We start from the raw sequence: 25,798 nt of genomic DNA on the forward strand, positions 1-25,798 counted from the left end.
AACATCTATCTCATCATTTCAAGAAAATATAATCCTTGAAAATTTGTCACAAATTGTACAAAAAGAATGGACTAAGGAGACACCTGTGACATACTTATGCTTTTGCTTATTTCAGGTATAAAGATACTAATTCTGTTTTGAGAGATTACTTCATTTCCAACAGTACTAAATGTTATCTAATTTTTTTAGCAAGCACTTTAGAATGACATGAAAATTACTTGGTTCTTAAAAAATAGCTTTACATAATAATTTATTAGAGCAAGGAATAATTTGATACTATGTCTTTGGGGAAAGAAAAAAGTATATCTTTAAATGTCACATTCAGACTTCAGATAAAATTAACCTACTTTTAGAAATTTTTATTATGTTCCCTTCTAGTTTAATGATCATTAGATTTGTCTTGTAATCAATTTGAAATAAACCACAAAACACTAGTGAATAGAACTGGCTATAATTTAGGAAAAACCTGGCATCCTAAGTTAATAATAACAGGATTTATGAGAATGGGATGAAAAATGAGTCCTGCTGTCAACAGTATGATTTCCATAAAACTTGGGCTATAGGATATTGGAAGTCATAGGTAGGAGCTAAAGGACTCAGGATAGAGGCATTCTTTCCTTTTAAATGCAGCTAAATATTATTCTATAACATATACTCCTAAATTTAACATTGATTTTATTAAGTTTCAGGTAAATATTTATGGAGTGATGTTTCCATTTGCTTTGGTTGGTTGCAAGTAGCAGAACCTAACTTAAGCTAAAAATAAATTATTAGAGAATTGGGGGTAGTCCATGGAATTGAAGGAAAAGCTGAAATACTATGCTGAAGTTTTAAGGGTCATATATAATACCCCATTCTTTCTCGTCAGAGTTTGGGAACAGGTGAGAGGTATATATAGGATTTATTAAAATGAAGACTGAAAAATCACCTTTATTTCCTAATAAAGCTGATTGCAGCTTTAAATCTGTAGCTAATCATGACCAACTATCAGTTATACTGTAATCTGATTCATGTCTTAGTTCTAGAGTTTGATTAGTATGTATCTTTATAACTTACTCTAAATTCTATCAGACCTTTCCCATCACTAGCACAGGCTCCAAATATTTTTTATCTAGCCTGAAACTTAAAAAAAAAAAATCCTTGCAGGCTTCCCTGGTGGCGCAGTGGTTAAGAATCCACCTGCCAATGCAGGGGACAAGGGCTCAAGCCCCGGTCCGGGAAGATCCCACATGCCGTGGAGCAACTAAGCCCATGTGCCACAACTACTAAGCCTGTGCTCTAGAGCCCGCAAGCCACAAGTACTAAGCCCGCGTGCCTAGAGCCCATGCTCCGCGACAAGAGAAGCCACCACAATGAGAAGCCTGTGCACTGCGACTAGAGAAAGCCCGCGCACAGCAATGAAGACCCAATGCAGCCATAAATAAATAAATATTAAAAAAAAAATCCTTGCACTTTTCTTCTCTTCCTGAATTCAGTGGCTATTTCAGTTGAGGGAGTCAAATTGTGTATTTATTGCTAAAGTCAATCTTTTCTTCTGCATCTCACTAACTGGATAAGAAATGTTTGTTTGGATATGTTAAGCCTCCAAGAACACAAAAATTCCCTTAATGATATCTTTCCAACCAGAAGTTTCACTTTGCTCTATAAAGTGCGAAACATTCCTCCTCCCAAAAGGTATTTTCAGAAGTTACTGCTCCCTGGGCAGAATTTAAATTGGTACATGATAGCATTTGCTTGTCTTTGTTTTTGTTTTTAAACAATACTTTGAACTCAGACACTGCCGGCTTTACAGTTACAGATTAGAACTATCCAGTGAAATTTAAACAAAGTGCTTTTAATCAATTTGAATTGAGTTCACATGATTCCTAACTCAGGGTAGGAAACCTCACAACTCAAATCCCTCTTTCCTCACAAACCTACCTATAAGAAGGTCTTATCACTTATTTTATGCATGGGGAAATAGATTTTAACTGATGCACTTATTCACGGCTTAGATGTTTGCAGGTCTTCATTGATATCAGTGTGAAGAAATGTATTTCAGATTGTAAAATTGATGTGTTGTCTCGATTTGTTTCAAAGTCTTCCAAAGGAATAAGGTTTATTTCCTTTAATATCATTCACCTGGAAGGGACACACCACTGTTTAGAAAAGCAAGGTAGGCTATTGAAAATAGCACTTAGGTGGCTGTTCCCAATCTGGCTGATCATCTGCAACACCTGAGTAGCCTATAAATGCCGGGCTCACGCGGGCGGAGTCACGGGCTTTGGTAGCAAGGATGAGGCTCCATGATGGCGTGGTTGCTGGAACAGTGGCTCAGACTGGAAGAAAACAGAGGACGCAAAGGACAGGAGACATGACAGACACCTGCCCTGTGAATGGTGGCTTACAGGAACAGTGGATGTTAGAAGTTGCACGTGATGACCAATTGGTAAGAGAAGGATTTATACGTACACATTTTGAGGAGAACTGAAAAAAACCGACACATAATGCAAGGTACCTCATTGAATCTCCTTACTTTCCCCTCCTCCCCTCACACTTTTGGAATATATTTAACATTTTTATTAATATTTTTAAAAGTACAACTGAAAAAGGGGAAGTTAACTGGTTTATGCTATTGTTTAAATTCAAAATATACGTAAATATTTAGTACAAGAGTGGTTTCCAAACCTTACGCTTAAGTAGAATCATCTGAAAACCTTGCATATATATATATATATATATAATTTCTAGGTCCCACCTCTTTTGCTGGATCAGAATCTCTGAGGATGGAGTCTGGATATGTCTTTGTGGAGCAAGCTCTTCCCATGGTTCTGAGTGGCAGGCTTTCTGGGCCAGCACAGGTGAATTAAGTCAAATACCTGTGTTTTCGTATTTTTAATCGTAGAACACAGAAAAGCTAGGAACCAAAATGCAGCTGGAATGATGCCTTGCAGTAGTAGTTCTCAAAAAATGTTTAAGTTAGAAGTCTTTGTTCAAAGAAATGTTAGCTTGGTCTGTAAACTGTGAGAACACCAAGTAGATAAGCTGGAATTACTAGAGCTGGTGGTGGTGGTATAGGGGCAGAGGTGGCTGAGATTAGCTGCATTCTCCCGTTGGCTTAAAGGGAACTGGCAGGGACCCCCAGGGCTCTTAAGGGAGCCTATACAAATTTGGCTTTCATTTTATTTCTTTCCCTCTGCCTTGCCCACTGGAAATTTCCCAGTTTTTTTTAATATCACCATCCTTTTTGTTCTCGGGAGTCAGAAGCCCCAGAGTCAGGAGGCTGCCTATTAGGGGACCCCTACAGTCTCTTCCTTTTCTCCTTCATTGTTTCTCAGGATATAAAGCCCGTGGCGCTCTAGATATTGTCTTTGTTCCCAGACAATAGGCCCCAGCTTGGATTTTTTTTTTTTTTTTTTTTTTTTTTTTTTGCGGTACGCAGGCCTCTCACTGTTGCGGCCTCTCCTGTTGCGGAGCACAGGCTCCCGACGCGCAGGCCCAGCGGCCATGGCTCACGGGCCCAGCCGCTCCGCGGCACGTGGGATCCTCCTGGACCGGGGCACGAACCCACGTCCCCTGCATCGGCAGGTGGACTCTCAACCACTGCGCCACCAGGGAAGCTCCCCAGCTCGGGTTTTTAACTCCTGATCTTTCCTGGTGAATGAAGCTGGACAAACTAGAAGGCGGGTTGATGGTTCAAGCCTCTCCAGGCGTCATCCTCTTCAAAGGCGCTTCTGAATGTCTTTTCTTCAAGCAGATGTCTCAGAGGGCCCAATCCTACCAGTTCTCGGATATTTATAGTCCCTTCACTCCTCCCATTAGAGGCTCCACTCCCTAATATCCTGATGGTTTTATCTTAGAGATAGGGGTGGAGTGGTTAGATAGAACTTCCTGCATCCTCCCCTCCTCCCTGGGCTATTATCTCATCTACTTTTAGTGTATCAGTGATTATTATCCATACTGCTGTACTCTGGGGCCTTCTTGGCCTTCTCCATCACTCTGGCCTATGGCGGAGGACACCATGATCACCATGGTGATCACCATGTCTTCACCCAGAGGAGGTGGGAGCAAGGAGGAGAGGCTTGGATTTTATGACAGCTGCTCAGCTCTGGTAGTGACTGGAATCGCACTTGAGACTGGGCAAGTCACTCAACTGCTCTGGGACTGACAGTTCACCTGGAAAATGGATGTAATTGGGTCATCCCAAGGGCTCTTTAGTTTAAGAAAATGTTATGACTTGATCTGTGATTCTTCTTTCTTCCTTTTCCTCATATTTTATCAGCGGTAAGAGCATCTTTTCCCCCTTTTCAGTAAGTATACTAGCTGTCCCTGACCTTCATTCCTTCTGCCCCAAGACTCATTCACAGCTTTATCACCTTATGTCTAGACAACAGCAACAGCATCCAGTGTTCCCCGTTCTCTTCCCCAGCTGAAAACATCTTCCCTTTAGAAGCTAATTCCTTTACCATCCTGTTTATCAAACTAACTTAGCAGCTTAAAATATTTCATCATTTTTATGGATTCTATGGGTGAAGAATTCAGAAAGAGGGAATTCCCTGGCAGTCCAGTGGTTAGGACTCCACGCTTTTACTGCTGAGTGCCCGGGTTCGATCCTCGGTTGGGGAACTAAGATCCCACAAGCCATAGCGCGGCCAAAAAAAAAGAATTCAGAAAGAATGTAGTCGGGATGGTTTATCTCTGCTTATAATATTTGGGGCCTCAGCTAAGATGACTCAGAAGCTGGGAGTTGATGCTGGCTGTCTGCTGGGATATCTGCTGAGGCTTGGGGCCTTCAACTTTTTACATGGCAGACCAGAGAACCAAAGGCCACTGTCAAATAAAAGAGTCATGAATTGTGTGGCCTTTGATCTAGCCTAAGTTATAGCATCACTTCCACTGTGCACTACTGGTCTAGCAGTCACACACCCTCCCACATGCAGGGAAAGGTATAGCCTCCACCTCTCTGTGGAAGTGGTGTCAAAGAATCTGTGGGCAAGGTTTTAAACCACCACAATTAATGACTCAGATAATTCTCTTCTGCCCCCACCCCCATGTCTTTATATGCATCCCAGTGATATCTACCATGTTAAATACACTATATAAATTATAATGGTGTAGTGATGTCTCTCCAGGAATTTTTCTCTGGAACCCATTTCTCTCTCTTGGACACACAACTATATTTGTGGACGTTTTTACATTTGGATAAAATTAAACTTGATAAGGCTGAGAAAAATATTCTGTCAGAGAGTTGAGTTTAATTTATACTAGTTAACTGGGGATTGGAAAACAAAGTTGTGTCCTATAGAGCAATTTGAGTAATGGCATTGGCTTCTGTTGTGAGAGAGAAGAGGAAAGTCTATCTTTGCTGTTAGAAAAGCACTAATTAATGAGAAAAGGCACTTACCTATCAGTAACTGTGTGTTTGAATCTCCGGACAGTGGGAGAAGATTATTCAAAGGTGGGATTTCAGGCTCTGATCACATAAGAAATAAAAGAACAGTAACTAGATCCTTTTTTTTAAATTTAATTTTTATTTTATGTTGGAGTATAGTTGATTTACAATGTTGTATTTGTTTCAGGTGTACAGCTAAGTGACTCAGTTATACATATATCCATTCTTTTTCAGATTCTTTTCCCATATAGGTTATTACAGAATACTGAGTAGAGTTACCTGTGTTATACAGTAGGTCCTTGTTGATTATCTATGTTACATATAGTGTGTATATGTTAATCCAACTCCTAATTTATCTCTCCCCCCAGGTTTCTCCTTTGGTAACCATACATTTGTTTTCAAAGTCTATGAGTCTGTTTCTGTTTTGTAAATAAGTTCATTTGTATCATTTTTTTAGTTCCCACATATGAATGATACCATATGATATTTGCCTTAGTCTGACTTACTTCACTAAGTATGATAATCTCTAGGTCCATCCATGTTGCTACAAATGGTGTTATTTCATTCTTGTTTTATGGCTGAGTAATATTCCATTGTATATATGTACCAAATCTTCTTTATCCACTCCTCTCTCAATGGAGATATAGGTTGCTTCCATGTCTTGACTATTGTAAATAGAGCTGCAATGAGCATTGGGGTGCATATATCTTTTCGAATTATGGTTTTCTCCAGATATATGCCCAGGAGTGGGATTGCTGGATCATATGGTAGTTCTATATTTAGTTTTTAAAGGGACTTGCATACTGTTCTCCATAGTACTTGTACCAATTTATATTCCCACCAACAGTGTAGGAGGGTTCCCTGTTCCCCACACCCTCTCCAGCATTTATCGTTTGTACGCTTTCTGATGATGGCCATTCTGACCAATGTGAGGTGATACCTCATTATAGTTTTCATTTGCATTTCTCTAATAATTAGTGATGTTGAGCATCTTTGCACGTGCTTTTTGGCCATCTGTATGTTTGCATTGGAGAAATGTCCATTTAGATCTTCTGCCCATTTTTTGATTGGGTATTTTTTTCTTTACTATATATATAGAGAGAGAGCTACATGAGTTGTTTGTATATTTTGGAGATTAATCCCTTGTCAGTCACTTTATTTGCAAATACTTTCTCCCATTCTGTGGATTGCCTTTTCATTTTGTTTATGGTTTCCTTTGCTGTGCAAAAGCTTTTAAGTTTAATTAGGTCCCATTTGTTTTTATTTTCATTACTCTAGGAGGTGGATCAAAAAAGATATTGCTGCGATTTATGTCAAAGAGTATTCTACCTATGTTTTCCTCTAAGAGTTTTATAGTATCCAGTCTTACATTTAGGTCTTTAATCCATTTTGAGTTTACTTTTGTGTATGGTGTTAAAGAATGTTCTAATTTCATTTTTTACTTGTAGCTGTCCAGTTTTCTCAGCACTATTTATTGAAGAGACTGTCTCTCCTCCATTGTACAGTCTTGCCTCCTTTGTTGTAAAATAATTGACCATAAGTGCATGGGTTTATTTCTGGGTTTTCTATCCTGTTCCATTGATCTATATTTCTGTATTTGTTCCACAATCATACTGTTTTGATTATTGTAGCTTTGTAGTATAGTCTGAAGTCAGGGAGCCTGATTCCTCAAGCTCCATTTTTCTTTTTCAGAATTGCTTTGGCTATTTGGGGTCTTTTGTGTTTCCATACAAATTTAAAAATTTTTTGTTCTAATTCTGTGAAAAATGCCATTGGTAATTTGATAGGGATTGCATTGAATCTGTAGACTGCCTTGGGTAGTATAGTCATTTTGACAATATTGATTCTTCCAAGCCAAGAACATAGTACATCTTTCCATCTGTTTGTTATCTTCAATTTCTTTCATCAACATCTTACAGTTTTCAGAGTACAGGTCTTTTGCCTCCTTAGGTAGGTTTATTCCTAGGTATTTTATTCTTTTTGATGAGATGGTAAATGGGATTGCTTCCTTAATTTCTCTTTCTGATCTTTCATTTTAGTGTATAGAAATGCAAGAGATTTCTGTGTGTTAATTTGGGGGGGGATTTTTAAAAATACATTTATTTATTTATTTTTGGCTGTGTTGAGTCCTCATTGCTGCGCAGGCTTTCTCTAGTTGCAGCAAGTGAGGGCTACTCTTTGCAGTGCACAGACTTCTCATTGCGTTGGCTTCTCTTGTTGTGGAGCACAGGCCTTAGGCGCACAGGCTTCAGTAGTTGTGGCTTGTGGGCTCTAGAGTGCAGGCTCAGTAGTTGTGGCACAAGACTTTAGCTGCTCCACGGCATGTGGGATCTTCTGGACCAGGGATCAAACCCGGGTCCCCTGCATTGGCAGGTGGATTCTTAACCACTGCACCACCAGGGAAGTCCCTGTGTATTAAATTTATATCCTGCAACTTTACCAAATTCATTAATGAGCTCTAGTAGATTTCTGGTAGCATCTTTAGGATTATCTATATATAGTAACATGTCATCTGCAAACTGTGACAGTTTTACTTCTTTTCCAATCTGGATTTCTTTTATTTCTTTTTCTTCTCTGACTGCTGCGGCTAGGACTTCCAAAACTATGTTGAATAAAAGTGGCAAGAGTGGACATCCTTGTCCTGCTCCTGATCTTAGAGGAAATGTTTTCAGTTTTTCATCATTGAGAATCATGTTTGCTGTGGGTTTGTCATACATGGCCTTTATTATGTTGAGGTAGGTTCCCTCTATGCCCACTTTCTGGAGAGTTTTTATCATAACTGGATGTTGAATTTTGTCAAAAGCTTTTACTGCATCTATTGAGATGATCATATGGTTTTTATTCTTCAGTTTGTTAATGTGATGTATCACACTGATTGATTTGCAGTTTTTTTTTTTTTTTTTTTTTGAGGTACGCAGGCCTCTCACTGCTGCGGTCTCTCCCGCTGCGGAGCACAGGCTCTGCGGCCATGGCTCATGGGCCTAGCCACTCCGCGGCATGTGGGATCTTCCCGGACCGGGGCATGAACCCGTGTCCCCTGCATCGGCAGGCGAACTCTCAACCACTGCGCCACCAGGGAAGCCCACTAGTGAGTTTTATACTACCTTTTTATGTTTTTGTGATGTTCATTAGTGTCCTTTAACTACCACTCAAATAACTCCCTTTAGCATTTTTTTGTAAGGCAGGTCTAGTAGTGATGAACTCCCTCAACTTTTGTTTATTTGGGAACGTCTCTCTGCCTCGTTCATTTCTGAAGGATAGCTTTTTTGCATATAGAATTCTTGGCAGACACGTTTTTTTCAATATTTTGTATATATCATCCCCTTCTTTCCTGGCCTGAAAAGTTTCTGTTGAGAATTCACTGATACAAGCAGCTTCTCAGGAGTTCCTAGTCAGGGTTTGTGGTCGAATGAGGTCAGGAATGGACTCAGCAGTAGACAGGGCTATGAATTAGCCCACCTGCCCGGGGAGAGTAGGGGAACTGGCTCCAAGCTTGGCCAGGCTCTTTGTTTGTGGTCTTGACGGAAGCTGACCCATTCTCCAAGTTCCCTGGTTGAACAGTGCCATTGCCTTTGCTCTGCAGATGATCAGCTCTGCGTGTAGGGATCTGTTTTAGTGTTGCTGGGCTGTGTAGCTTCCAGGTGTTCTGACCAGACTTCCTGGTCAGGCCAGTCTCTAACTCATCTCCCTTGCCTGGGCAGGTTGTTGTGGCGAAGACCAGGCTCCAGGACCAGCAAGGCTCTCTGTTTGAGATCCCAAATCAGGCAGACCTTCACCCTGCTGAGTTCCCTGATCAGACTGTGCCACTGTCTTGGCTTTGCAGATGAGCAAAGCTGCTGGCTGGGACTACTGATGGCCCGCCAAGATCCAAGTGTTTGCTGTTTGTTGCAAGCCCCATCCCCTTTCTTTATCACAATCAGATTCCCCATAGTCAAGCCCTGCGCGTTCCCCTGCAATCTCCGTGAAGGGAGACTGGAACGGGACTCCCAAGAAGTGACTTACGATGTTGGGGAAGGTGGATGTCCACCTTGGGCTCTCTTTTCTCCCGGGAGGCTCAGTGGAGACCTCTTGGGGAGTGCTGCAGGAGAGGCAATGAGGTCCTTGTGTAGCAGCTCCTTTTACTCCTCTAATACTGTCTGTCTTGGTCTCTGTGGTGCAGGGGGTGCTTTCATGTTCTAGGATTTTTCTCAGTGGTGTCTAGTCCATGAATAGTTTTTAGTTGTTCTTCCTGTGAGGGGTAGTGAAGTTGGGAATGACCTATGTCACTATCTTGGTGATGTCACCTCTGAGAGTAGATCTTAAATGTTCTCACCACAAAGAAAAAATAGTAATTAGGAGATGTGATGCAGGCATTTATTAAAGCTGTGTTGGTCATTATTTTTCAATATCTAAGTGTACTAAATCAACACATTGTATACCTTAAATGTTACACCTTGCACAATGTTGTATGTCAATTATATCTCACTAAAGCTGGGGAAAAATCCACGATTGCTTACATGATATTACTCATGTAATGCTGACGTTCATGTATTAATATGTGTATCCTATATTTGCAATATAATTTAACATAAAACAGTAAATATGACACCATTAAGGTGAATCTTTGCTGTTTGGTTTGCCCAACATTTATTCACCTTCCTCTAACACTTCCCCAGTTGTTGTTTGGGTACCCCTTTCTACCTCCCCAAAGCCCATGTGCTCAAAGGATGTTCACCTCACTGTCAGCTTCAGGGCTGGGTTCTGATAAGCTTAACTCAGCATACCCTCTTCATCTGGCCTCGGATTAGTACACAGATGGGCATAGAACCCAGTTTGGGCCAATGAGAAGCAAGGAGATATGGCTGAGAGGTTCTCTTTCCCAGGTACTTTCCCTTTTCTGAGAGCATCATGGAAAGAAATCCTCCTTTGTAATTCAAAGAAGCAAAAAACAACAACAACAACAACACAAAATACAACCCAAATACAAAAAACCAGACTGAGGACAAAGCCTACATCTGAGAGAGTAGAGATGAGAGAATTGTAGAGAAATAGAACCAAGGCCTTGTTAACATTATGAAGCCTCTGGTTAAAACCATTCCCAAAATCTTCAACTATAACTTTACTTAAGCCAACACATCTCCATTTTAGCTTAAGCCAGTTTGGATTGGGGTTTCTGTTTCTTGCAGCAGAGTTCTAAATGTGACATAGGCTAAACTATTCAGTAAAAGGAAGAGCAAACTATTTAGCTGAATTATCATCTTACTTACATATAAAGCTTCATAAGAGAATTTGTAATATTACATAAGTAGCTCTTCTTTCTCCCATCTCACATGCCCTGTTTCTTCTGATAGTCTGACAGAGCTCAGAAAAGGAGCAATGTTAAGAAGAATGATGAGATCTAGACTAGGCTTGGAAGAGTCGGTGATTGTCCATATTATAAAAGTCTACAGGTGCACAAGGGAGGTGGTGATGACTGTAATGCTATACCTGTGTCACTTAAATTCATTTTTAAAAACAGTTTTATTGGTGTATAATTGACATATAACAAACGGTACATATTTAAGGTGTACAATTTAATCAATGTTGACCTATGTGAAACCAACATCGCAATCAAGTAACAAACATCTATGACCTTTAAATAGTTCCTTTTGATCCTTTGTAATCCTCCATCTCACCCCACCCTAATACCCTTACCAGTCTCCAGGCAACCACTCATATGCTTTTTGTCACTATAGATTACTTTTCATTTTCTAGAATTTCATGGAATAATATACTATGTATTTCTTTTTTGTCTGGCTTCTTTTACTCTTCATAATTATTTTGAGATTCATCCATATTGTTGTGTGTATTAGCGGTCCATCTGTTTTATTGTTGAGTAGTATTCTATTTTATGGAAATACCACAATGCATTTATCCATTCCATTGAAATGTTGACAGACATTTGGATTATTTCCAGTTTGGGACTATTACAAATAATTAGCATACAAATATTAGCATGGTTGTCAGTACATATGCTTGCTTTTCTCTTGAATAAATGCCTAGCTGTGGAATGGAGGATCAGATGGCGGGTATACATTTAACATTTTAAGAAGCTGTCACATTGTAGTCCAAAGTGATTGTAACAATTTTATATTTCTAATGGTGGTATGTGAGATTTCTAGTTGCTCCACATCTTCCCCACGTTTGGTATGGTCAATCTTATTAATATTAGCCATTCTCATAGGTATGTAGTGGTATGTCATTGTGATTTTAATTTGCATTTATGACAAATGATATTGAGCATAGTTTTATGTACTTATTTGCAATCCATATGTCTTCTTTGGTGAGGTATCTGTTCAAATCTTTTGTCTATTTTGAAAAATGGAGGGGGCTTCCCTGGCGGTCCAGTGGTTAGAACTTGGCTCTTCCACTGCTGGGGGCCTGGGTTCAATCCCTGGTCGGGGAACTATGATTCTGCAAGCCATGCAGTGTGGCCCTCCCCGCAAAAAAAAATGGGTTTTGTGGGGTTTTTTAGAGTTGAATTCTTTACATGTTCTGGATTCCTTTATTACATGTATGACTTTAAAATATTTTCTCAGGGTCTGTGGCTTGCTTTTCATTCTCTTAATGGTGTGTTTTGAAGAGCAAAAATTTTCATTTTGATGAAGTACAATTTATCAAATTTTCCCTTTTTGGATTATGTATTTGGCATCATATCTCAGAAATCTTGGCCTAAACTAAAGTCATGAAGATTTTCTCCTATGTTTACTTCTAAAGCTTTATATTGTTAGGATTTATATTTAGACCTCTGACCCATTTTAAAGTAAATTTTGTATATGATAAAAGATATAGATCAGTTATTTTTTTCTTTTTCATATGATTATTTAAATTTTCCAGCACCATTTGTAAAATCAATCTATCCTTTCTCCATTGAATTGCCTTTGTACCTCGGTCAAAAGACAAATGTCCGTATGTGTTTAGGTTTACTTATGTACACTCTTCTCTGTTCTACTGATATATCTGTCTGTCTTTACAATAAAACCATGCTATCTTTATAAAAGGAAGCAAAACTGAGTTCTTTGTAGTGAGGTGGATGGACCTAGAGTCTGTCATACAGAGTGAAGTGAGAAAGAGAAAAATACCGTATATTAACATATATATATGGAATCTAAAAAAAAGAAAAAGGTTCTGAAGAACCTAGGGGCAGGACAAGAATAAAGATGCAGATGTAGAGAATGGACTTGAGGACATGGGGAGGGGGACGTGTAAGCTGGGAGGAAGTGAGAGAGTAACACTGACATATATATGCTACCAAATGTAAAATAGATAGCTAGTGGGAAGCAGCCACATAGCACAGGGAGATCAGCTCGGTGCTTTGTGACCACCTAGAGGGGTGGGATAGGGAGGGTGGGAGGGAGATGCAAGAGGGAGGAGATATTGGGATATATATATATATGTAGCTGATTCACTTTGTCATACAGCAGAAACTGGCACACCATTGTAAAGCAATTATACTCAAATAAAAATGTTTTTAAAAATGCTATCTTAATTACTGTACCTTTATGGAAAATCTTGAAATAAAGTAGTGTTAATTCTTCAACTCTGTTCTTCTTAATTTTCCAGTTTTATTTATATAATTGACATATATTACTATATAGGTTTAAGGTAGACAACATGATGGTTTGATTTCCATGCATTGTGAAATGATTACCACAGTAGGTTTAGTTAACATCCATTATCTCATATAGATACAATAAAAAGAAAAGGAAAAAAAAATTCTCCTTGTGAGGAAAACTCTGAGGATTTACTCTCCTAACAACTTTCCTGTACATCATACCTCAGTATTGTAGTTATCACGTTGTACATTGCATACCTAGTGCTTATCTATCTTAAACTGGAAGTCTGTATCTTTTGACCACCTTCCTCCAGTTCCCCCACCCCCACCCCCTGCCTCTAGTAACTGCAAATCAGATCTATTTTTCTCTCAGTTTGGTGGGGTTTTGTTGTTGTTTTAGATTCCACATATAAGTGAGATCATACAGTATTTGTCTTTCTCTCTCTGACTTATTTCACTTAACGTGATGACTTCAAGATCCAACCATGTTGTTGCAAGATATATATCTCACAACTTCTTCGTCTTTTCATCCATTGATGGACACTTATGTTGTTTCCATGTCTAGGCTGTTGTAAATAATGCTGTTATGAACATGAGGGTGCAGAATACAGATATTTTTTCAAGTTAGTATTTTTGTTTTCTTTGTAAGTACCCAGAAGTGGAATTGTTGGATCATATGGTAGTTCTATTTTTAATATTTGAAGAACCTCCAAACTGTTTTCTACAGTGGCCATACCAATTTACAATCCCACCAGCAGTGCACAAAGGTTCCCTTTTCTCCACATCCTTACCAACACTTGTTATTGCTTGTCTTTTTAATGACAACCATTCTAGTAGGTGAGGTGATATCTCACTGTGGTTTTGATTTGCACTTCTCTGATGATTAGGGATGTTTAGCACCTTTTCATGTGCCTGTTAGCCATCTGTATGTCTTCTTTGAAAAATATCCAGATCCTCTGCCCACTTTTTTAATTGGATTGTTTTTTGCTACTGAGTTGTAAGAGCTCTTTATATATACGTGTGTGTGTGTGTGTGTGTGTGTGTGTATATAGGATATTAACCCCTTATTAGTTACACAATTTGCAAATATTTTCTCCCATTCCATAGGTTGCCTTTTCATTTTGTTGATGGTTCGCTTTGCTATGCAGAAGATTTTTAGTTTAATGTAGTCCTGTTGTTTATTCTTGCTTTTTTTGCTCTTGCTTTTTGTGTCAAGATAGGTACAATAAAAAGTATCTATCTATAGTATTGCCAAGATGTCAAGGACATTAAGGAGCTTACCGTCTATTTTTTCTTCTAGGATTTTTATGGTTTCAAGTTTTATGTTAAAGTTCTTTTTCCATTTTGTGTTGATATTTGTGTATGGTGTAAGTTAGGAGTCCATTTTTATGCTTTTGCATGTGGCTGTCCAGTTTTTCCAGCGACAGTTATTGAAGAGACTATCCTTTCCCCATTGTGTATTCTTGGTTCCTTTGTCATAAGTTAATTGATGATAGCTGTGTGGGTTTATATGTGGGGTCTCTATTTTGTTACATTGATCTATGTGTTTGTTTTTATGCCAATACCATACTGTTTTGATTAATATACCTTTGTAATAAAGTTTGAAATCAGGAAGTGTGATGAATTTAGCTTTGTTTTTCTTAAGATTGCTTTACCTATTTGAGATCTTTTGTGGTTCCATACAAATCTTAGGATTGTTTGTTCTATTTTTGTGAAAAATGTCATTGGAATTTTGAAAGAGATTGTATTGACTCTGTAGATTGATTTAGGTAATATGGACATTTTCACAATATTAATTTTTTCAATCCATTAGCACAGAATATCTTTCCATTATTGACATCTTCTTCAATTTCTTTCATCAATGTCTTATAGTTTTCAGTGTACAAGTTTTTCACCTTCTTGATTAAATTTATTCTCAAGTATTTTTTTCTTTTTAATGCAGTTGTAAATGGGATTGTTAATTTCTCTTACTGTCAGTTTGTTATTAGTGTATAGAAACACAACAGACTTTTGTATATAGATTTTGTATCCTACAAGTTTACTGAATTCATTTATTCTAAGTTTTTTTTTTTTTTTTTTGTAGAGTCTTTGGGGCTTTCTGCATATATTAAGTCATCTGTAAATAGAGACAGTTTTACTTCTTTGTTTCTGATTTGGATACTTTTTATTTCTTTTGCCTAAGTGCTCTGGCTAGGACTTCTAATACTTTGTTGAAAAAAAGGGGTGAGAGTGGACAACCTTGTCTTATTTCTGATCTTAGAGGAAAAGCTTTCAGCTTTTCAGTGTTGAGTGTGATGTCAACTGTGGGCTTGTCTTATATGGTCTTTATTATGTTGAGGTATATTCCAGCTATATCCACTTTATTGAGTTTTTTTTTTATCATAAATGGATATTGAAATATTATGTCAAATGCTTTTTCTGCATCTATTGAAATGATTATATGATTTTTATCCTTCATTTTGTTAATGTGGTGTATCACATCGATTGATTTGCAGGTGTTAAACAAGCCTTGCATTCCTGCAATAAATCCCACTTGATTGTGGTAGAGGATTCTTTTAAAGTATTGCTGATTTAGGTTTGCTAATATCTTGTTGAGGATTTTTGCATTTCTGTTCAACAGGGATATTGGCCTGTTTTCCCTTTTGGTAGTGTCCTTGTCTGATTTTTGGTATCAGGGTAATGCTGGTCTTGTAAAATGAGTTTGGAAGTGTTCCTTCCTCTTTTATTTTTTGGAAGAGTTTGGGAAGGATTGGTATTAATTCCTCTTCAAATATTTGGTTGAATTCACCAGTGTAGCCATCTGATCCTGAACTTTTGTTTGTTGGGAGGTTTTTGATTACTGGTTTAGTTTCATCACTAGTAATCAGTCTGTTCAGATTTTCTATTTCTTCATAATTCAGTATTGGTAGGTTGTATATTTCTAGGAGTTTATCCATTTCTTCTAGGTTGTCCAATTTGTTGGCATATAATTAAAATTGTTCATAGTAGTCTCTTGTGTTCCTTTGTATTTCTGTAGTGTCAGTTGTAGTTTCTCCTCTTTCATTTCTGATTTTATTTGAGTCCTCTCTTTTCTTCTTGGTGAGTCTAGCTAAATTTTGTTTATCTTTTCAAAAAATAAGCTCTTAGTTTCTTTGATCTTTTCTGTTGTCTTTTAGTCTCTGTTTCATTGATCTCTTCTGATCTTTATTACTTCCTTCGACTAACTTTGGGCTTCATTTGTTCTTCTTTTCTTAGCTTCTTGAGGTATAAAGTTAGGTTGTTTATTTGAGACCTACCTTGTTTCTTAATTTAGACATTTACCACTATGTGTTTCCCTCTCAGAACTGCTTTTGCTGCATCCCTTAAGTTTTGGCACGTTGCATTTCCATCTTCCTTTGTCTCAAGGTATTCTTTGATTTCTCTTTTGAGTTCTTCTTTGACCCATTGTTGTTCACTACCACGTTATTTTATCTCCACATACCTAGTTTTCTTCTTGTAAGTGATTTCTAGCTTCATACCATTGTGATTGGAAAAGATGCTTGATATGATTTCAATCTTTTATATTTATTAAGACTTGTTTTATGGCCTAACATATGATTTATCCTGGAGAACGTTCTGTGTGTGCTTGAGCAAAATGTGTTTTCTGTTGCTTTTGGATGGAATGTCCTATACATGTCTGTTAACATGTCTGGTCTAATGTGTCATTTAAGGCCAATGTTTCCTTATTGATTTTCTGTTTGGATGACCTATCCATTGATAAAAGTGGGATATTAAAATCCCCTAATGTTATTATATTGCTCCCTTTAGAATTGCTAACATTTGCTTATCTACTTAGGTGCTCCTATATTGGGTGCATAAATATTCACAAATGTCATATCCTCTTGTTGGATAGATCCCCCCTGCTGTGTCTTATTGATGAATTTAGGTCACATTTTTATTCTCACAAGGAGAATGTGATAAAATTAGAACAGATAACCCTGCCTCTGGACCAAGACTGTAACCAGCTAACTTTAAAGTGTATGGTTGCATTGGGGGAAGGCTTTGCATGTCTACTGAGTTGAAATTTTGTTAGGAAGGGTGAATGGAGAATGGATGTCAGGGAGGCAACCATCTCTAATATACCTGATTAATTGGAGGATGACCAATCAGATGAAGTTCTAGTTTTATTTCCAGTGGTGTTGGGAAGCAAGCATTTCTTTGCCTTTGAATGTAAATGAAGAAGTATGTAGTTTTGATTGCTACTGGCACCCATCTTGTGACCATGAGGGGAGTCTTCTCGAGGATGAAGCCAACCATGGGGCCAGAACTCAGGGATTCATAGAGAGATGGATAAGTAGATCTGGAGCCCTAAGTACACTATGTGTTTGGCCTGGATTTTGGACATTTTAGGTACATAAACCAATGAATTATGTACCTAATTAGTTAAGCCAAACTGAGTTGAGTTTTTGTTGCTGATTTATTTTTATTTTGTTTTTAGTACATTTCTAAACAACAGAATTCTGAGACCTAGAGGGTGATGCAAAGCAAGGTCCAGTATTACAGTCTCCAATGCTAGAAAAAATAGAACTTTCAGACAAGAGACAATAATGAGGGAGTTATGTCTATTCAGCAAGTGGGATCAAGGGGATTCAGATACTCCCTGCCAGATGTTCCTAATTGGAGTAATAAGTCTTTTAGAAGAATATTTTGATAGAAAAAATTCAGTGGCTTTACCAACCATTTATTTTTTCTTCTCTGCACTTGGGAAGACTATATTTCCCAGCTTCCCTGAAGATAGGTTGGGGTTAATGTGACTGAATTTTAATCTGTCCAATGTGGGCAGAAAGTCATGAGCTTTCTTCTAGATCTTACCATATAACTCTTTGTATAAGAGCTGATAAAAAAAAAAAAGAGTGTATGGCTACTGATTGTTTTTTTCCAGTTTGTATGATGCCAGTAGAAACTTGCCTTGGATTTCCTACACATGTAGTATAAACTGGGAGGACCCACCCATTCTTGGCAACTAGTAAGGTAGACATAATTCCCTTAGTCAAGAAGATAAGTTTGAACAGAGACCATTTATGAATATATCAGTATGCACTAAGACCAGTCAGACAGGATCTTGGGGTTGATGCAGAAGAGTACAGTTTTGCTGTACAGCCTCTGATAGTTCAATACTAGAATTCATAAAGTCCTCTGCCTTTTGGTGGGTTCAGGAGGGGCAGCTTCATGGGCATGTGACCTGTGCAGTTGCACAGAACCTACTTTTAGCAGAGCTCCATGCTTGATTTAATGCCACGCTGCGCAGCTTGTGGGACCTTTGTTCCCCAACCAGGGATTGAACCCAGGCCTTCGGCAGTGAGAGCACGGAGTCCTAACCTCTGGACCACCAGGGAATTCCCACCATCTTGAAATTATTCAGAATTTTTTTACTTTTTCATTTTGCACTGGGACATGCACATTATATGGTTGGCCCTGGGTGAAGGACCGTCATTCCTCTAATCAAACCAATCTGTCTAATGATGTTCCTGCACTATTACTGATGCCTTGAAGGTAAAATTAACCGGAGTGAAATCTAGGAATTGCCACAGAAGTTAATACCTCCTGATAATAGATGATATTAAGGCCAGAAATTTTACAATATTCACAGAATCCAAAACAATGTATCTGTGGATACCATGGTTCGGTTCTATTCTGTTCTATTCTCTTCTTTCTATTCCACAAATAGTTACTGAGTACACTCTGGGAATGAGGGATGCAGCTCAACAGAGAAAGCAATCAGAGGCCAGTGAAGTGAAAAACGTGGAGAGGTAAGCAAGAGCCAGATCAGGCATGGCCTTTTAGGCCATGTGTATGTTGGACACACATTTTATGTGCCTTCTTGGCTTTCCTCCTGGACTAGTAGCTGCCTGCTTTACCTCAGCTACCACTGCATCTGCCTGACTCCTCTTGGGCCTCTGAGAGGAGGCCAACTATGTTTCTTGCCCTTAGAGTTCTAGGTTCTCTTCCTTTGCCATTGTCATGTTTCTTGGCTGGCCAGCCAGCCATGAACATCTGGAGTTTCTGGCTCCTTCTGTACTTCTGCACTTGGAGGAAACCCAGACCACAGGACATGGGATTTGGCACCTAGATAGAGTGTCAAAGGGGAAAAATGATGCAACCTTAAGTGCAGGAAATTTGGGGCCAGTGGGAAAGATATAGAAGGAGATGAGCTGGTAAATACCCTCCTTTTCCTCTAGCTCAGGGACTGCCTTAGAACAGTTTTTCCTTGCAGTCCAGCATGTTGGAGGTATGGGTATTGACTCCTGGGAAAGCAAATGTCTTGACTGGAAAATTAGGGATAAAGGAGGTCTGGGGGAGAGATAATGTTTAGATCTAAGGGAGTAGGCCCAATGGAAATGGATCTTTGTGTCTCACCTTAAGGTTGATAGGAACATGTCTAGCACCAAAGATACACTCAACAATCAGGAGAACAGGATGTTCCATCCCATGGATGTCAGCCAGACCCTATCCTCAGCCACCGCAGAGCTTTCCTAAAGAGCCCACGAATGGAGCAGCTCTGGTAGGAAGGATGAGTTATGCATTGACCCAACAACTTGGGTTTCCCTTCATCAAGGCTGAGGAACTCAGTACTTGATTGTGTATGTGTTTTGCTTTTAATTTCTTTTAAAAGTTTACTTTAAAAATTAGTAAATTGGTAGAGTGTTTAAAACAGTGGCAGGTACATAGGAAGCACTTAATGCTATCAATTATCTTAGTGTGGGTTCCCTAGAAAACACAGCTGGAGGCAAAAGCTTAGGTGCTAACACATTATTAGTAAGTTCAATCCTAGGGAAGCAAGAATAATTGAAGAGGAAGGTAAGGCAGAAAAGGAGAGAAGATATGTAGAGTACCTTATTGCACTACTGAATGCTAACATGCAGGAAGCTAAGGCCTGTAGATGGTTTTTTCCTTAGGGATTCCACCCAGGCACCTGGTGGAAGGTTGGTTATATTCCATCTTAGAGAGGGTTTTGTTTCTGGATCAGACTTTGCCTTTTCTGGCTACGGTTTCTCTGCTGTCATCACCAACTGAAGGCTCACAGAATGTTTTACCGATGACAATATTGTCTTGAAATAAGTTATCCGTTTTATGACAAAGATGGTGAGACAATGGATGAAACACAAAAATGTTTAGAGGTGCTACCTACCATGTGCCCTCTGAGAAGCAGCTGTCCTGATAGAATGCTGAAATGGCCTATTGGATACTCAGGTTTGCTGATCATTTAAAAGTCTTTTGAAGAGGTTACAGAGTCTACCACCTTGACAGATTAGTCTTGTATCTCTCCTGTCAAGGAAGAAGGGAGGATATTTAATACATTACAAGTGAGTGCAAGTGGCTCTGAGTGAAGCAAGTGCTGAACTGACTGGACTTAGTTTAGGCATCACCCAGAGCCGTGCATGTACATTGTGCTCTGGCCAGAGTGGCCCTAGCAATAGCTTGTGCTGTTAAGTGGCCTCCCTTGCTCCTACAGACTGAAGGCCTCATTACCTTGCCTGCTCTGAAATCTTCAGGCCACTTGTGGGTACACTGTAGTGTTATTTCCATGTCATGTGCCTGGCATTTTTCTGCCCTGGGGACTCAGTATAGCTGCTGAGGTGCACATGTAACCTGGATGTGTGGGGGAGTCATCCTCCTCTTGGAGCAAACTTTGACAGACAGAAACATGAGCTAGCTGACAAATTCTTCATCTTTTACCCAGAGGGATGATTGAGAAATTCAGTAGCTTCATAGCACATCAGTGAAAAGGCAGAGCAATGCAATTGTTGTTACCAAGCTGTGGCCATCTTGGTGATGCACTACCATATATTCGCTCCACTTTCCTGCCTCGCTTGCTGCTTCTATCCTTCTTGCTTCTCTAGGGTTGGACCTACCAATAACGTCTTACCACCTAAGCTTTTCCACAAACTCTGTTCTCTACTGAACCCAAGCTAATTGATACAATTTATTATGTGCTTACTGTGTACAGACACTATTTTGAGTACTTTACATTATTCATTTTTTATTGTGACAATATATATATACAACATAAAAGATTTGCCATTTTAACCATTTTTAAGTGTACATTATTATTTCTAAAGTAAACTTAAAAAATAAAGTAAAACATATATACAGACAAGTACAGAATTCCTAAGTATACAGCTCAATGAATGTCTGTAAATTGAACACATCTGCTCAAGATACAGAACATTACCAACACCAGAGAGCCCCTCCCTCGTACCTCTGCCAGTCATTATCCCTTCCCAAAGAGGATCACAGTTTTGACTTCTATCACCATTTGTCTGCTTTTAAGTCTTTTTAAAAGATTTAAAGAACTCTTGCAGTAGAAAGAACTCTTTTATGCCTGGATGCTTTTGCTTAATGATGTGTTTCTATGGTTCATTAATGTTGTATGTGGCAGTGGTTTGTCCATTTTCATTGCATATAACATTCCATTGCATGATTACTCCTTAATTTATTTATCCATTCTACTGTAAACAGACACTTGGATTCTTTCCAGTCTTTGGCTGATATGAATAATGCTGCTGTAAACATTCTTGTACATGGCTTTTGGTGCTGAGCCATAGGGATTGTATAGGTTCAGCTTTAATTAACACTGCTTAAGTTTTCCCCCTAAACTTATGTTCCCATTGATAGCGTGTAAGAGATCTAGTTTTACATTCTTGCTGACATTAGATATTGTATTCTTTTGTAATTTTAGCCATTCTCTCTGTGTGTGTCTATATATATATATACAGTGGTATCTCAGTATTATTATTTATTTTTGGCTGTGTTGGGTCTTCCTTGCTGCGCTTTCTCTAGTTGTGGTGAGTAGGGGCTACTCTTTGCTGTGGTGTGCGGGCTTCTCACTGTGGTGGCTTCTCTTGTCGTGGAGCATGGGCTCTAGACGCGCAGGCTTCAATAGTTGTGGCACATGGGCTCAGTAGTTGTGGCGCACGGGCTTAGTTGCTCCGCAGCATGTTGGATCTTCCTGGACCAGGGATCAAACCCATGTCCCCTGCATTGGCAGGCGGATTCTTAACCACTGCGCCACCAGGGAAGTCTTCAGTAGTATTTTAATTTGCATTTCTCTAATGGCAGTGAGGTTGAACACTTTCACATAGTTATTTACCATTTGAATACACTCTTTTGTGAAGTGGCTATTTAAGTCTTTTGTCCAGTTTTTCCCCCTTTGACTTGTCTGACTTTTTCTTATTGATTTGAAGGATTTCTTTACATAATCTGAATATGAATCCTTGTCAGATATATGTATTGTAGATATTTTCTCTCACTTGTTTAGCTTGCCTTCTCAATGGGATCTTTTTATGAACTTAATTTTAATAAAAACCAAGTTGTCAATATAATATAAAGTATCTATATGTCCTATGGAATAGGCAAAATTTTCTTAAATAGGACAGAAAAGCCCTAACTAATAGACTAAGTAATATCTGCCTATCCCAATTTCATGAATATATTTTATATTATCTTCTAGAAACTTTGTTTAATCTTGTAATTTACATCTACGGTCCTTCTGGAATTGATTTTTGTGTATAGTGATGATGTCTTTAAGATCAATTAAAAATTAAAATGGAGTAACTGGGGTTCAGACATCCAAAAATGGAGCCTGGGGGCCATTGTGGATGTGGTTTCAGACATGGTCCTGCATCACTGAGAATGTGAATTTTCTGAACTGTATCAAACTCAAGGATACCACCATTCATTTTCAAAACAGTATCTGCCAGAGGCTGCCAGCTGCAACTTTATGGTCTCAAGGTCTCCCATTGTAATGTGCAACCATTTTGGACACCAACTAACCTTGCTTGACAAGCATCCTTACTTCTTGCCAGCCCCAACCCTAGTTCTTGACAAACAACTTCTATAACTTTGTGGTTTTTCCTATATAGGCCTCCCCCGTTTTGTAGGCAGGCGGAACACAATTCAAGTGCTTCTTGAATCTGTGTCCCCCAGGCTATAGTCCTCAGCCTGGCTCACATAAAGCTGTCTTCTATTCCGTGATATAGATTGATTGTTAATTATTTGCATCAATATTGCTTGGTGTAGTCTGCAGGATATTAGAGAAACCCACCTGAGGTTACCTGGAATCTACTTTGAACTGGCATATGGTACCAAGCCTGGGGCCCTGAGCCCCCTGGCTTTACAGAACTCTTCATGTGATTCAGTGAGTTCCTCCCCTGATATCAGGACCTCCTTATTTTAAGTTGTTGGTCCTGACTTTTATTCAAGCTGTTAAGATCTTAAGATTAGGAGTCTTAAGGGGTCAGGGTTACTGGTACATTTCCTAGGTGAAAGGGACCTAGGGGGAATTTCCTAGGCAAGGAAAGCCTAGGGGGAATTTTGGAACGAACTGGGCTGGCTGACCTCTTTTTTTTTTTGGCGGTACACGGGCCTCTCACTGCTGTGGCCTCTCCCGTTGCGGAGCACAGGATCCGGATGCACAGGCCCAGCGGCTACGGCCCACGGGCCCAGCCACTCCACGGCATGTGGGATCCTCCCAGACCGGGGCACGAACCCGTGTCCCCTGCATCGGCAGGCGGACTCTCAACCACTGCGCCACCAGGGAAGCCCCTGACCTCTTTTTAATTTGGATTAAAACTGAAAATATTTATCTATATCTATATCGTCTTAACAAACTGTTTGACAGCAAAATGAGAAACTGAGTTCATTCAGCTTCAAAGAGAAGGGACACTAGCTCCTTCCAGCCTCAAGGTGTTCTTAGGTGACTGAGAACCTAGCAGAAGAGTCTGAGGATTGATCCTTGTGATGTGTAGTGGTCCTATAGGGAACCCCACCCATCATGACACCTTAAGTAATTGATGGCTTACCAAGGGACACACACATAAGGATTGGTCATCCAGTGCTTCAAGCCCACATGGTGGCTTTAGACTGCCAGAAGGAAAAACCAAGACACGAAAGAGGTGAACCAAAGGTGCCACCTTGAGAAGGTAAGCTCACAAGCAGCACACTTCTGACCCAATACACTGTCCTTAGAAATTGTTCAGACTTTGTAGTAAAATGAAACTAAAACAAAATGCAAAGTTGTGCTTTTAAAGCCTACCAGCTCCAGGATGGGCAGGCACCCACTGGAACTCTGGCTGGTTTTATGTACAACATGTAGGGAGCCAATAATTGCAAGTACTTGATAAATGGGAAGGTTTAACAAAAAATAACCCAAAAATGTCCAAAATGGGGCTCTTTTGACATTCCCAAATTGGTTTTTTGCATACACAGTGAGAAAGCCAGCTTGATGAAACGTCTTTTCAAAATTCCAATCCTAAGGGAACTAAAGTCCTTCTAGAGAAAGCTTACATTTTCTTTCTTTCTCCCTTAAAGTTATAAATCTTATGTCTTTGAAACGTAAACACAGCCCACATTGCCTGACACTACAACCTTGCCTCAATCAGAGGAAACTAAAACTAAAAGGAAAAAAAAAAAAAAAAAAAAAATGGAAGCGAAGCCTTTTTAAACTCAAATGAGTAAAGTTATTCCATCTGTTATATATAGACAAGTGAGTTTTATATTGTAATACCTGATTCATGACTAAATCTTAAAACGAAAACTGAGACCTCTGTCTGTATCTGTCTGGATGTCTGTATGTCTATGTATGTATATTATAAATGTTTCTACCTTCAGATGGCATTACCAAAATTAACTTGTAAAAGGGCTATAGTTAATTGGCTTAAAGAAGATTAAACACTTATATAAATTCTCTCAGAAATATAATGGAAACTACCCAAAGGAATTTCAGGTTCACATGATCTGGGAAATATTCAATATTAAATTAATATTGATTTTATTTTTACTTTTTATTGAAATATAGTTGATTTACAATGTTGCCCTAATTTCTGCTGTACTGCAGAATGACTCATTTATACACATATATACATTCTTTTTTTGTATTCTTTTATGGTTTATCCCAGGAGAATGGATATAGTTCCCTGTGCTATACAGTAGGACCTTTTGTTTATCCATTCTAAATGTAATAGTTTGCATCTACTAACCCCAAACTCCTATTCCATCCCTCTCCCCATCCTTGGCAACCACAAGTCTGTTCCCTATGTCTATGAGTCTGTTTCTGTTTTGTAGGTAGGTTCATTTGTGCCATATGTTAGATTCCACATATAAGTGATATGGTATTTGCCTTTCTCTTTCTGACTTACTTCACTTAGTAATGATAATGTCTAGGTCTATCCATGTCACTGCAAATGGCATTATTTCATTCTTTTTTATGGCTGAGTAGTATTCCATTGTATATATGTACTACATCTTCTTTATCCATTCATCTGTAGATGGACACTTAGGTGGTTTCCATGTTTTGACTATGGTGAATAGTGCTGTTGTGAACATAGGGGTGCATGTATATTTTTGAATTGTAGTTTTGTCCAGATAGATGCCCAGGAATGGGATTGCTGGATCATAGGGTAATTCTATTTTTAGTTTTTTGAGGAACCTCCGTACTGTTCTCCATAGTGGCAGTACCAATTTATATTCCCACCAAAAGTGTAGGAGGGTTCCCTTTTCTCCACACACACTCCAGCATTTGTTACTTGTAGCCTTTTTAAGTTAATTAATTAATTTATTTTTTTATCTTGGTTGCATTGGGTCTTCGTTGCTGCATGGGGGCTTTCTCTAGTTGCGGCAAGTGGTGGCTACTCTTCATTGTGGTGTGTGGGCTTCTCATTGTGGTGGTTTCTCTTGCTGTGGAGCATGGGCTGTAGGCGTGTGGGCTTCAATAGTTGTGACATGTGAGCTCAGTAATTGTGGCACATGGGCTTAGTTGCTCTGCAGCATGTGGGATCCTCCCGGACCAGGGATTGAACCCATGTCCCTGCATTGGCAGGTGGATTCTTAACCACTGA

The sequence above is a fragment of the Phocoena phocoena genome, chromosome 2, assembly GCF_963924675.1.
Source record: "Phocoena phocoena chromosome 2, mPhoPho1.1, whole genome shotgun sequence".
Lineage (NCBI taxonomy): Eukaryota > Metazoa > Chordata > Mammalia > Artiodactyla > Phocoenidae > Phocoena > Phocoena phocoena.